This window comes from Chinchilla lanigera, unplaced genomic scaffold (genome assembly GCF_000276665.1).
Source record: "Chinchilla lanigera isolate Chin_1 unplaced genomic scaffold, ChiLan1.0 scaffold00007, whole genome shotgun sequence".
NCBI classification, from domain to species: domain Eukaryota; kingdom Metazoa; phylum Chordata; class Mammalia; order Rodentia; family Chinchillidae; genus Chinchilla; species Chinchilla lanigera.
In genome coordinates, this window is record NW_004955408.1 from 33,243,794 (window position 1) to 33,257,169 (window position 13,376).

The following is a 13,376-nucleotide window of genomic DNA, read 5'->3' on the forward strand; positions in this document are numbered from 1 at the left end:
ATTTTGAAAGCTGCCTATTTTTCTAAGTTTTTAAATATTTTGACAGAAAGCTGTTCATAATTCTTTTTGTTCATGTTTGCAGCATCTGTAGCAATGTCTCCTTTTCATACCTGATAGTGGTTAGAATAGACCCCGACGTGGCCACCACCCCCGAGTACCAGTGTGGACTTGGCCCAGTGACACATTCTTGACTCGGCATGAAGCAGAGACCTTGGATGTTGTACTTCTACTATGTAGGTGCCATACTTACACAGCACGCACTAGCCCAGGGTGTACCCAAATAAGCCCCAGTCTTCGCAGACAATCAACTGTGTCTGCAGGCTTTGCATCCATCTCCATTCTTCATAGGGGACAGACACAATTTCAGATCTCTTCTTTTCTCCCCCAGATTTCCACTTAGAGCTTGCCTAGATTCCACGCATTACTATGCTGCTTGTTTGACCATAAAATTTTCCACTCAACAGTCAATCTTGGCTCTGTAGTGCCCTCTCCCCCTATAACACACACACACACACACACACACACACACACACACACACACACATCTTTTGACAACTGTTTGCGCTGGGACTACTGCTGCATGTCTGTAGTCCCAGCTACTTGGGAGGCAGAAGGGTCCCTTGAGCCTAGGAGTTCAAGGATAGCCTGGGCAAATGGGAAACACCATCTCTTAAAGCAATGAATAAGTAAAAGACAAAGTGTTTTTTTCACTTTGGCATTCTTGCTAGGAAGTTATCAATTTCATAATTTTTTTGAGAAATCATTTACCCTTTTTTGTGACTCTATATTTGTGCTTATTTTTATTAGTTTTATTCTTGTCTTTACTATATCCTTTCTTCTATCTTATTGTTTATTTTGCTGTTTCCTTTAAATTATTGGAATGGATGCTCAATTCCTTTTTTCTTTCAAATATAAGTATTAAACCTATAAAAATTTCTTCTAAACAGTGCTTATATTGCATTTTCAGTTGCTATTTTCATAATCTTTCCATTAAATTTTCTAATTTTTATAATTGCATCACTTATCTATGAGCTATTCAAGATTATGTTTGTTATAATTAAATTTAGGAGTTAAAAAACTTGACTGAGTTAATGGCTACCCAGACAGCTGGTAAACCATTATTTTGGGGTACATCTTTAAGGGTATTTCCAAAAGAGATGGGCATTTGAATTAGTGGACTGAATAAGGAAGATGTACCTTTGTCCAATGTAATAGGTTCAGTTTAATAAGTTGAGGACCTGCAAGAATACGAAGTCAGAGGAAAGGTGAATTAACGCTGTTCTATAGGCAAGATTTATCTGCCTTGCTTTTGAACATCAGAATGACAGCTTCTCTGGTTTTCCACATCTTCAATTCCTTCCAGCTTTGATTCCACAACTTGCACTAGCAGCTACCTGGTTCTCAGAGCTTCAAACTGGGACTAAGCAATGCCATGGGTTTCCCTGGTTCTCTAGTTTGCAAATAGCATGACAAGGGATTTCTAGGTATAGACAAAGTTTAAATTGTTTCATCTTTATAATGCATTTCACCCTTCTGCTATGAGGAAGCAATGCATTCACATAAACCAGACACTTTTGTGTCCTTCTATAATATTAGAATTTATTGAATAGTATCAGTTTTAATAAACTGAGTAGTCTTGATTTTGCCTAGACTCAGGACCAAGGTAATCCCAAGCTCTTTTATTCCATTCCAATTTTAACTACTAATATCTATAATACTCAAGTCACACCTTAAACCTCACACAATAATATATAGGTTACAAAAGGCTAAGGAAAGGTTAAAAGTGGTCACCAGATTTAAAGAGACTGTTTTGAGAGAGCAAAGGCAGACAGCTGATACAATGCAGAGTCAGCTGACTGGGCCCAGAGCTGAAGTGTCAGATGAAAGATGTCCAGAATACAGGCAGCAGCTTGAAGTGGGCCATGCTTGCATCAGGAGAGGAGAAACTGCACTGAGCTCAAGCCCCAGGAGCAGGCAAAGCTTCCGGCAGATGACCAGGTGGCTGGCTTGGTGCTGCAGCCGTGTCAGTTTTGGAGCTCTTCTCCTTTTATGTCTCAGGTGAGGGAGTTGTACTTGGTATGTTTGATAAGTTCATGTGTCTGGTTTTTCTGGTATGATTTGATACGTCCATGATTTCTTATTGGCATGAATAAGTACTGGAGTAACTCAGCAGAGCACTGCCTGTTCTTTACACCTCCACCACTTGGAAATTAGTAACGCCTTTATGGTACATTAAAAGTATGTTTTCCCTGTTCCTGGCACAGAGCTCCTAAAACGTTCAGTAGTTTTTGAAAGTTAATAGCATCTTTCTTATACTAATGAGCTGGCTGAAGGAAGGAGAAGTGGGGAGCTTTTGCTCCCTACTTTTGTTTCCTACTGGAAACCTAATTCTGCTTTATGTTAAACTCTGTTGATTCTACTCTCATATTTTACATCTCTTCTTCCTCTGTGGTTTCTAAATAATGCCCTCTAACCTCTCTTCCAGTTTACTAAGTCTCTCTTAACCTCTGATTTGTTAATTTTCATTGGATTTTTATTACAGTTATAGTTTCATTCCTAGATGTTCATTTGGTTCTTTTTCCAAATCTGTTTGGTCTTTTTGGTTTTATTTTCCTAGCCTATATTTGCCTTCTAAACATAGTAAATTAAATATAATTAATGTAATATATAAATAATTATATATAAAATATAATTAAATGTAATATAACACTATATTCTGAGTCTGATTATTCCAATAAATAAAATATTGATAGACTTGTATGTTAATCCATGCTTATGGCATGTAGTCTCCTTACAGACTTAAAAACGATAGACGCAGAACTGACCATATTCTTTGGGAAATTATCTCCATATAACCTTTCAGAACTGCTGTACTCTTGTCTCAAAGGCAGTTTCTGTTGGAATACTCTGAAGGTAATATATGGAATGCTATGCTTCTGTTTAGTCTTATACAGAATGTATAGCCCTGTGACTGTTGGTTTTTGGAAAAAAGGTATATTTTATTAATTTCCTCACCTGAGGATGTCCCTTCTGCTTCCATGGCTCACAAAGTCACATAATCCAAAGTTCACTTTTATTAGGTTCAGCCAATAATCTTAATGATGTTCTAGTTTTTCTCAACCATTTAAATGTTAGAAAATACTATTTTGCTAGATATTCAATTTGTTAAAGGGGGAGCTCAAAATATATTTATTGTAGCTTTCAAAATACTTTCATCTGGAGGGTATGTCCTTGATAGGGCAAGAGAGACTCTCTTTTCTTTTTTTAACTCCATGTTAAGAAAAGTCACTTAAGTTCACTTAAACTATAGTTGACCCCACTCTTCACCCCCGCCCCTTGGTTAGTTATCAACCCACTTAAAGGATTGCAGAGTCATAAAAAGGCAACAGAACAAACAGGACAAACTGGGAAGTAGGCTAAAAGTTAAACTTCAATGGTCATTTGGAAAGGTAAACTTTGTGATAATTGTGTGATATTTTTGTACAATTCCCACAGATGAGTTACTATGGAAACCTAAAAATATACTTAAACTGAAGGTGAGACCCAGATGGGCACAGACATCTTCTCTGGCTCCTGGTTAGAGACTGTCCATCAGCCAGCTCAATAAAGCTTTGTTCATTCCTACCATTTCAGTTTTCTTGTGAGTGCTTATCTCATTGAACATGCTTGCCGTATCATCCTAATGTTATTATAGACAGCTAAGTTAGAGAGAAATTAATAGGTAGCCAAACAGGGATGAGGCCCTTCAGGGAGTCAGTGCAGAAGATGAGACACATAAGATTGAGGCTGGAGGTGATCTGAAGAAAAAGGAGAAGGAAAAAGTAAGATTTCAGCAAGAGTAAACTAATTCACGTATTAATGTTGATGCTGGCTGGTGTGAATAACATATAACCAAGGTCGTCACTGGCACATGGCCACTACTGTGTATTTTGGTATAAATGTAGACTGCTAGAGGGCTCATGAGACACTAAGCGGTCGAGCTAGGGATGTGACGACTGCCATTTGGATGCCTGTGGCCGAGCAGCACCCGAGAATACAGATGTCTAATCCAATCCACACCCCGATGTCTTCTTCAGGGTGCCTGAATCTCAAGTGCACCTCTCCGGTCTAAACTGGTGACAAAGACATACCCATGCTGAGATTTTGCTGCATAAAATACTCTTGATAAACAGCCTCAGTGGCCATTCAATCAGGACCTCTCCTGAAAATCCAGAAGCTAGTCTTCTCCTTATTTCCAATAAAACTCTCCTTTGGTTTGAGACTTCATTCCTCAATGTTGTGAGGCCATGAATTTGGTGCATCTGACATCTAACAGGGTGGGAGTTATTTTCCCCATAGCAATATCTACATGTTATTTGACATGGAAATAAATATTTGGTATATAAATTATGGCTACATAAATTATGATGATAAAACTACATCTTCACATTTGGGCCATGATTATTTTTCTTTTCTTGAACAATTTTCCCCCTTTTTTAATATTTCCATTTGTTTATTTTTCTATGTATTAATATGTAAACATCTTCTCAAATTTTAAAATGCATGGATCTTCCATCATATTTAGCTGCAAGAATTTCTCCTGGAAATTCTGACTTGCTCTAGCCTGTAGTGATTCCAACCACTAATTACCTCTTAGCTGTTTCCATTCTCTCTTTTTTTATTGGAATATTTTAGATATACATAACAATAACATTCATCATAGGAAATTTGTACCTGCACATGATACATCTTGTATCTCTTTTTCTTATTCCTCCCCCCTCCTTCAATCCTTCTTCCCTCCTTATTTACAAAAGCTGTGTTTCCATTTTTTTCAATTCTTTTGTACTTTCTAGTATTACTTTCTAACTTAACACTCTTTTGATAGTCAAAAAGCTTTTTAAGAAATGACATCACGGACAATAAAAATTTGATACTCCACATACATGAAAACATTTATATTCTATCCTTACATTCCTTAATAATTTGATTAGGAACTCTAGATAGGGAACTATTGATATCTCATTCTTGTCTGTGAGAATCAGAGGCAGTTTGATTCTAAATCTTTTGCCTTGGTCCTGTGTTGTTATCTTCTATGAAGATGACCTTGTCTCCAGTGTTATGAAATTTCATAATATGTGTCTGAATGTGGGTCAACTTTCATCTTTATGCCAGGATACTTGATAATTACATTCTATCAAGAAACATGTCCTTCAGTTTGGAGGAGAATTTTATGGATAATTTTTCTCCTCCATTTTTTTCTTTCTAGAATGCCTATTATTTGAGCAGTAGATCTGGCACCAGCCATTTAAATTTTTAATTTTTTTCAGTACTGAGGATTGAGCCCAAGGCCTTTGCACTGAGCTGCATCTCCAGCCTTTTTTTAAAAATTTTGAGACAGAGTCTCACTAGGTCACTGAGATGCCCAGTCTGGGCTTGAATTTATGATCCTCCTGCCTCAGTCTCCCAGAGTGCTAGGATTATAGGCATGCATAGGAGGCACCAGTAATTTTTCTTATATATTTTTTGTAATGTTCTGGATTTTTATTCTTTTGTTCTTTCTGGAAGATACTATCCATATTTCTTTTTCTACTGAGTGTATCATTTATGCTATATTTTTCCTAGAGTTTTAAAAAAATGATCCTTTTATCCTCTCTATTTATGGGAATATGATATTTTCTTCTGTTTTTCAGAATACATTAGTTGGAAATATTTTGAGAGTTCTCCCTGCAAAGTCTCTGTTTCCTTTCAGTTACCTTTCCTGCTTGTTTCAGTCTCTATCGTTCATTTTAGAGAAATTCTTCAGATGTCTGGCACTCTGGTTATTTAGCCCATTAGGTCACATAACCTATTAACCTATCTAAGAGCTTAGTTTACGCTTCTGAAAGTCATGGTACGCTAATGGGGCCAGTTTAGGAAACACTGATCTAGCTCATACAGCTCATACAATATAAACAGGAACTTTTTAGGCAAAAGTGAACAGAAAAATGAGTTTTCTGTAAGCCCTACATCCCTGTCCTTTCCTCAGGTTTCTTCTACAACTCTGACTCTCCCTTTCCTACCTCTGTCTAGGATTTCTCGCTCGCTTTTTTTCTACATTAAAGCCAGTTCAAGTGAAAAAAACTGATCATTTTATGAGAATGCAGTATAAATGATTGATAAAGCTAAATATGTTTTCTGATATTTGGCTTTTAAAATGAGGACAACAGCATTTCTTGGAAATAAGCCAAAGGACTTAAATCTTTGGCTATAACTTAGCTAACATCATAGCATAAGAAAACAGGCAACTCCCTTAATAAAAACAGGCGTCTGCTGGCATTGGGGGTAGGGTGGGGGGTCTCCACAAGGGATGAGGTAGCAGAGCCTCATGATCCTTTTTTTCTCTATGATTCATTCTCTCCTTTAGGGTATTCCTCTAATTATCCCTGCAACAGTCCTAGGCCATGAAGATGCAGAGATGCTACTCCTACTGACACTGTGGCCCAAGAATGGGCAGCTCTTCTTCTTTAATACTCTCAAACAGAACAAGGTGACAGTGGTCACAAAAGGTTTTATTAATGTGAAATTAACACAGAAATGGCACGAAAGTAGCTAATCAAGCATTGCAGAAGTGACCTACCATTTGTGGTACTAGCACAATCCCATCAGCTTCCAGCATTCAAGAACATAAACTGAAACAGCCTGGTTCATTTTGTTCTAAAAGCAAGTCATGAAGCCTCAGGAAGAAAGCCATCTCTTACTCTGCTGGCTTAGGTCTTTCTTGTGGCCGAAGCTTCAGACTGGTGGACTATGCACTCTGGCTGATCCCCAGACATGTTCTATCAGCTCTGCTTTAATTAAACATCAGTTCTAAATATTTCAGTTACCAGCACTGAACGTTTAGAAAGATCACATTTTACAAAGGCAAAAACATTTTTTGGCACAAACACATACACATCTGACCTGAAAGATACACACAGACACACAGTTCCTAGTCACAGTCTAGACACATGTGATTCCCGCTCTGCACAGCGATGTTTGGCTGGAGTGGAGCAGCAGCTGCCCCTTTACATTAAGCATGTGGCCCCCAGTTTTCTGCAGGCTCAGTCTGGTCAACTTTACTCAATTATGTTATCTCTCTGTCCTCACTGAGCCCTCGCAAGCCTTGCTTCTGAGCTGCAGTTCTGTGCCTGAGGACCTGTATTTCCCACACGATGAACTGGGAAGAACCAGCAGTGATCACCTTTACCTGCCGAGGAGAGCCCTGTGTATCTCAGGGCAGTGGCCCTACAGACCTAAGTACATATCATATAATAGCCTCAATATTCACATAAGACTTGCAACTTCCGCAAGAAGGGCTAGAGCTCAAGGTCCAGGAGCATCCAGCAACACGTTTAAACATAGATGACAACTGAGTACTGTGTTGATATATTCACTGTAAGGTGAAAATGTTAGTGTTCATGTCCCTGCGATGCTGTATCTAATTACTCTTATCAAAATACGATACCATTATATGAAAAATCCTTTGAAATATGCTAAGATGTAAATGTTTATGTCCCATCAAATTTCATATATTTAAAAGTGACTTATCCAGATGGTGATGCTGCTGGGAGATGGGGATCTGGGGGGATGATTAGGTCATGAGAGAAACCCTCATGAATGGGGTGTTTCCTCTTATAAGAAACCCCAGAGAACTAACTAGTCTCTCCCATCATGTAAGGGCACAGCAAGAAAATGTCTTCTGTAAATCAGGAAATGGGCCTCACAGGACACTAAATCACTACATCTGACACCCTGATCATGGACTCTGCAGCCTCCACAACGGTGAGAAATATGTGTTCATTGCTTCTAAGCTACCAAATGTATAGTATGTTATATAGCAGCCCAAATAGACTAAGACAAAGTAAAATGCAGACTAAGTAAGAAGAAAAAAGCAAAGTATAAAGCGAAAAAAAAAGTATTTTGAATGCCTCAGGTTTTGGCATTAAAGCAACTAATCTGATGAGACTGGTAACTACATTTCCTCTTTAGGAGTCTAGGGTGGCATTTTCATACCTAAATCTCTTCGTGGAAATTGCTAACAATAAAAGCAAATCATCTTAAAGACTCATATTCTAAGGTTTTGTTACTACACCCAAAGAAAAAGGTGGAAAGAACACCACAGTAAATTAATAGAAAGAGAATTAAACCAGGAGCCAGGAGAGTTCCAGGGTCATCCTAGACACGTCACCAACTAACTCTGAGACCTGAGAAACACTATTTCGTCCTCTGAGTCTTTATTCTGTACTATAGAGTAAGTAAAACTAGATGATATTTAACAGATTCTCTGGATTGTAATCACATAATTCCAGGGCAAAGTTTTATCAAAGTACTCTAAATCTTATGTCCAATACATCAAAGAAAACATTGTAAGTACCATAAAAGAAACCCAACATGGTAAATTTTTTGTGTTAGAATTTATCTAGAAATGGATTAGATGGATCCATAAAATGAGAGCTAAATAAATATGCAAGGTACCAGATTAAATTATGTTTAAACTGGAAGCAAAATGTTTTTCCTGTAGATATAACCTTAAATGGATCAACTGGAAACCATACAAAATTCTTCCAAAACAACTATATAAATTTAACTGACTTGAACAGTTATAATGCAGTTTCATTTATGTTCTCCAATGAATTTGTAGTAGTCTTATAAGAGATAAAACAGGAAACAAAATAAAGCCTTCCTGAGGCTTTTGTGATTATAATGCTGAGTGACAGATTCTTTAGAATGAACAATGGACAATGGAATAGTCTGGCCAAGCTAAACACTTTCTGTGAGCAGACTGAGCCTTTATCTCAGCCAAGTAATCATTTCTATTCCATGAAAAATATCAAAATCATGCCAAGTTGTATCGCTGCCACTGAAATTGGAATGGCTTCAACATCCCATAAAAACAGTGACACTTAATGAATTGTTTCAGTTAAATCATGCTGGAGAGGGAAAATAGATGAACAGTTTTATTGTGTTCTGTGTAGTTCAAAAGATATTATCAGCACAGGTAATCACTGGGCACCATTCACAGCAGGATTCCCACCTGAGATAAGCACACCTGGGTCTCATGAACTTTTTGGTTTATGCTGCCTGACAAAGCAGTTAATTCCTGAGGCGAGCAGCTAAGACAATAGGTTCAAAAGCAGCAGCACTAAACACTGTGAAACATCTGACAAAGAAAATGAGCTTGTAAGATAGAACGAGTTTGCACTACCTGAGACCTCATTTTAAAAGAATTTAGATCACTACCAAACAACATATTGAACAACATATTGAACAGTAATCTATAAAACATCTAAAACCTTTACTTAGTATATCAAGAAACACCCAAGAATCTAGTGATCTTTCACCTGCTTGTTTATAAGTTTAGAAAAGAAAGATACCAATTTGTTCTTCTATTTGTCCTTTAGTTCTTTCTTCTGTCTGCAATGAATGGAGGATGAAGAAATGACACTGAATATGTCAAATACAATTGGACATTGTAAGTATAAAATTTAAAGTTCACACTAAGAAAAGCCAATTAAAGACAACTGAAGTTCACATACACCCAACACAAAAACATTTTCATTCGGATAGCTAAGTAACATACATTGATTATTCTCACGGTCTTAGTGATGTCAAAGTCCTCTATTATCTGTGGTTTCACTACATCTTTTGTATTTACATTTTAATAAGTGAGTTTGATTCCCTGAGGACCTACAACACCTCAAGGGGCTGGAGATTTAGCTCAGCGGCACAGCACCTGCCTGGCAAGCGCGAGGTCATAAGTTCTATTCTCAGTACCGGAAAACAAAAACAAAAAAATAATAATAACAACACCTCAAATAACCAAGGAGGACACAGCTTGGTTAGGTAGGGAGATGCGTCTTATAGTTTCCTATTTCATTTCTTTATTCAAAAAATCTCTTGGTCTCAAATAAGACATGGCTTCTCATGCTAAATCTAAACAAGTTTTCTATTTTAGTGCTCCACATTTTCCCTTGGTTGGGAAAAAGGAAATGTTTGTTTTAATGGATGTTGCTAATCTGTCAGTTATTAAATCTGTGAAATATATTAAGGACATTGTCATAGTGTGTCCTTAATTATGCTCATGATTTGAAAGCAAGATTTGCCACATATAAGCTGTCCTTATATAAGATTAAATCTTATAAAATCAAGATTTTCCTGCATCAGTACATTTTCACCGCAGGACTGCTTCATTATACCTGCTGAGTTTTTTCTTTCTGTCCCTTTCTCTCTCTTTCTGGTGTGCTGTGGTGTGTGTGTGTGTGTGTGTGTGTGTGTGTGAAATATAAAAGCCCTTCAATAACCACTCCAGAAAATGCCTTTGCTGATCTTAAAAATACTTGGGCACCCTCAACTCCTCCTCATTCCTTGATCCAGACAGCTTTGTAAGTCATTGCTTAATACCAAAGCACTGTCAGCTCCAACATCAAGAGCCATAAAGAGCCCAAACAAACTAGAAGAGGAGCAAGATAGAAGGTTTACACTGTAAAGGGAAACTCTGGCAGTGTTTCCCAACCATTTCTACCAACGTACACCACAGGCGGAGAGGAGAATCAAGAAGTATGGGGGGCGGGGGACTGAATCACCTTAAAGCCAGGGAATTCTTTGAAGTCTCCTGTTTTACTTTGACAAGTCATTTAAATTTTTAATTCTATCCACATATATCAACATTTTCTTTGATATAATTTTAAAAGAAAATTACCAACTCATATGAAATTTCCTCCAAATAATCAGTTAAACTGGCATATGAGGAAATGTACTGCATTTGTCTTGGGGCATTCACAGCTCCCCACCCCAACCACTGCTGTGTGCCCCAGATGTCAACATAACTCAGTATGAAGCAGGGACATTTAATTTAATAGGGGATAATATTTTCAAGGGAACTCTTCTCCAATTCATCACTATCTGGTATGTTTCCTTATTTCCTCTTCCTTCCTTCCTTTTTTTTTTTTTTGTGGTACCGAGTATTGCACCCTGTGAGTACTAAGCTACAGCCCCAGCCTCCTTTAAATTTTCTTTTTTAGTTTGATTTTCATTTTCCTAATGGCTAAAGATGTTGAACATTTTTTTCATATGTTCACTGGCTATTGGAGACACAATCTTGCTAAACTGCTCTGGGTGGCCTTAAACTCACAATCCTCCCACCTCCCACAATGCTCCCACCTTTTAAGCAGCTTGGATTTCAGGCATGTGCCACCATGCCCAGATATTCTGGTGCTTTTATTTCATTTATTACCTTGGGATAAAAACAGATTCTCAACTCTCGTCTATATGACATGGATAGGACAATGCCACCCCACCTCAACTTTACAGGGTGAACATGTGATCCAGGCCTGGCCAATCAAATCAATGCATTCTTCTGGGCAGAGTTACTGGGTCCAGGATAGATCTGTAGCCCAAGAAGAGGTAGTGAGAGCAATTTCCAGGACTTCTGTGGTGCTGCTTTGAGAAGAAAAATCACTCTGTTTCCTATGGTTACTCGACAGAACGAATATAAGCCCGGGCTGCTGGAGGCAACAACAAAGAGCTGGGAATAAAGCCAACTCTGGAGAAGAGAGCTAAAGCCTGGGAGAAGGAGGACTGATGCACGGCATCTGAGACACTGAATGCAGCCCTGCGGGGGCAACTGCCCAAACTCCAATACAGCCGCATGCATATTCATTTATCCATTCCTCCACCCTTTCCTGCCTCTATCCTTCTCTCTACTTGCCTTCAAAGTATTAGAAATGGGTATTGGTCACTTGTCACCAAAAAGCTCTAACACATTAATATATTTCTTTTGGGGGGCAGTGCTAGGGATTGAACTCAGAGCCTTCACACTGAGCTATATCTCCAGCCCTTTTTTATTTTTTGTTTTGAGACAGAGTCTTGCTAAGTTACCAAGTTGCCAAGTCTGAGCTCCAACTTGTGACTCCCCTGCCTCAGTGTGTCAGAGTGCTGGGATTTCAGGCATGCACCACCTTCGTGGGCTTCTAACCAAAACAGCATGGAAGGAGTGAACCCCAGACGCAGGTATGAGGGGTCTGTGCCGTGATCAGTTAGAAGGACAGCAGCACTGAAGCTAAGGGTCCATGTGGGGAAGTAGTGGGAAACAAAATGGGATAAAGCAGGATGAGCTCACTGGATGATAAGGAGTCTTAGTATCCAAAAGAGTTCAGAGGTTCAATAGAGTTTACTAAATAGTAGACAGAAAAGAATTGGGGCTGGAGGGTTCTATCTCCAAGATAGAGCACTTGCCTATCGTGCATGATCACTTCCTATGACAGAGAGGGACAGAGAGAGAGAGGGAGAGAGAGCAGAAGAGAAGGTAAGGGAGATAAGGAAGGAGGGAAGGAAGAAGGGAGGGAGAGAGGAAGAGAGGCAGAGAAAGGAGAGGGAGATGGAGAGGGAGACGGAGAGGGAGACGGAGAGGGAGAGAGACAGAAAGGAAGAGGAGAGAGGGAGAGCGAAACAGCTATGAAGGAATATGAAGGAACTCTCTAGGAATTAAGAAAATAAGGGAGGACTCGGATCTGGAACAGTGCCAACCTAAGAGGTACAAACAGAGGAATCAATATGGATTAGGGCTTGTTCAGGGGCAGAAAGGGCAGACTACAGGAATCAAAGAACTGACCAAATTTACCCAAAGTAAATCTAAAAACAGGTACTTGACAGCATTCTCAGTATTCAACTCAAAAATGGAAAATAGGTCCCATTACTTAAAGACTTTAGAAGCCTATTCTAACTCCCAGTGGGAGGACAGAATAAATAAAATTAACATATTGTTCATCTTATGCCATCAGACATGCACTACATAAAATAAAAAAACAAAAACGGGGGACTGGGGATTTAGCTCAGTGGCAAAGTACCTGCCTGGCAAGTGCAAGGTCATATGTTCGATTCCTGCTACCGGAAGAAAAACAAAAAACAACAACAAAAACAAATCCTTACATCTTCTCAAAACTTTCAATTGGGCCTGAAAAACTATTGGGACTTCAGCCTGCTTTGACATTAGCTGGGGAAGATTTTTAACAATGAATCACTCTCACGAGTGAATTTACCTAAAAGGCTGTGTTAATTATTAATTGTTCACCCAGAGCCCAAAGGGGACTTAAACCATTTCTCATACTCTTGATTCAGCAACTAGAACTCGACATACTACAGCCAATCCAGCTGGACTGAAAAATCACTTCTTGTCTGAATTGAACCAGTTTCAGACATTTTGAAAAATAGTTATGCACACAGGGAAAAAAAACCCTGGAAAACAATGCTAAGAAGTCATTGTTTTCATTCTGGAAGTCAGAGATGAGTCAAGATTAGATGGGTTTTGTGTCTCTTAAGTGACTGTGATTTTAATTTTGGTTTTTTAGATACCAAGTCAAAATTCACAATGCTGATTACGG

At 38.5% G+C, this 13,376-nt stretch overlaps 1 protein-coding gene and 1 long non-coding RNA gene across 2 annotated transcripts in view; one reads left to right on the top strand and one right to left on the bottom strand.

Moving 5' to 3' along the window:
- Positions 1 to 13,376, bottom strand: part of Mcc (mutated in colorectal cancers) — a 336,531-nt gene that overhangs the window by 315,275 nt on the left and 7,880 nt on the right. The gene's annotated exons all lie outside the window — the stretch shown is intronic.
- The window catches only part of LOC102019246, a 13,642-nt gene continuing 2,177 nt past the window's right edge, over positions 1,912 to 13,376 (top strand). The window contains exons 1-4 of the long non-coding RNA XR_259729.1: positions 1,912 to 2,058; positions 7,676 to 7,779; positions 9,399 to 9,469; positions 11,859 to 12,006. This is a non-coding gene — a long non-coding RNA (uncharacterized LOC102019246). The remainder of the gene's footprint in view (positions 2,059 to 7,675; positions 7,780 to 9,398; positions 9,470 to 11,858; positions 12,007 to 13,376) is intronic.